Source organism: Gossypium hirsutum, chromosome A08, assembly GCF_007990345.1.
Source record: "Gossypium hirsutum isolate 1008001.06 chromosome A08, Gossypium_hirsutum_v2.1, whole genome shotgun sequence".
NCBI lineage: Eukaryota > Viridiplantae > Streptophyta > Magnoliopsida > Malvales > Malvaceae > Gossypium > Gossypium hirsutum.
In genome coordinates this window covers 86,603,481-86,604,656 of record NC_053431.1, presented here as the reverse complement: position 1 = coordinate 86,604,656, position 1,176 = coordinate 86,603,481, and the positions used below count along the sequence as shown (strand labels likewise).

General features: G+C 38.0%; 1 pseudogene; it reads right to left on the bottom strand.

Moving 5' to 3' along the window:
- Positions 1 to 271: 271 nt before the first annotated feature.
- LOC121205374 (uncharacterized) lies at positions 272 to 371 on the bottom strand (annotated as a pseudogene).
- Between the last annotated feature and the right edge of the window lie 805 nt (positions 372 to 1,176).

Here is a 1,176-nt window from a genome sequence, read left to right as displayed (position 1 = left end):
TCATGTTATTGTGAGTTATGATCACTATGAAAGTGAATTTGAGATATCCCTATGATTGTTGATTTATGGTCATGATGTATAAATGCATGGAAACATGATTGATGACTATATGTTAGGCCTTAGAGGCCCAATTGATTGGTGAGATAGTAAATGTTGTTCATTTGAATTGTGATTTATCGGTTATGAGTGAAAGGAAATATTGGCCTAATTGCCTATTAAAACGGTTAAGAAAGTATGGAAAGAAATAATTATTACAATTTGAAATATGTTAAGCTATATGCATGATCTTTTGTACAGATAGATTTAGAAACACTTTACGATGCATGGGAGAGATACAAGGACTTATTGAGAAGGTGCCCTCACCATGGGTTACCGCTTTGGCTTCAAGTACAAACATTCCACAATGGTCTGAATCCCTCGACTCGGCAAATGGTTGACGCAGTTGTTGGCAGAACCATCAACAACAAAACACCTGAAGAGGCTTATGAATTCATTGAAGAAATGTCACTAAATAACTATCAGTGGCAAGTCATGAGGACTAAGCCAAAAAAAATAGCTGGCGTTTATAACGTCGACTCAGTTACTATGCTGTCAAATAAGGTAGAACTTCTCAATAAAAAGATTGATGGTTTACTTGGTTCTACGCAGGTACATCCAGTAGTGAGGTGTGACTCAAGTGGAGGAGGTGTGCATACAGAATATCAATCTTTCAATCCCACAACCGAAGAGGAACAAGTCAACTATATGGGTAACAATAACTTTAGATCTCAAAATAACCCATACGGTAATACTTGTAATGCAGGTTGGAGGAACCACCCAAATTTCTCCTGGGGTGGTCAAGGGAATCAAAAGCCATAAAATCCTTAGGGTTTTCAACATCCAACTTATTAACAAGAGAAGAAACCGAACCTTGAAGAGATGCTCTCTAAATTTATCTCGATATCAGAAACCCGTTTCCAAAATACTGAGACAGCACTTAAGAATAAACAAGCATCGATCCAAGGGCTCAAAACTCAGATAGGCTAGCTATCCAAACTAATCTCCGAACAACCACAAGGTAGCTTACCAAGTAATACTAAACCTAACCCAAGGGAACACCTCAACGCAATTAGTACTCAAGATAAGGAAAGATTAATTGCGCCTGAGCCAGAATTGATGCAAGAAACTGTGATGAGC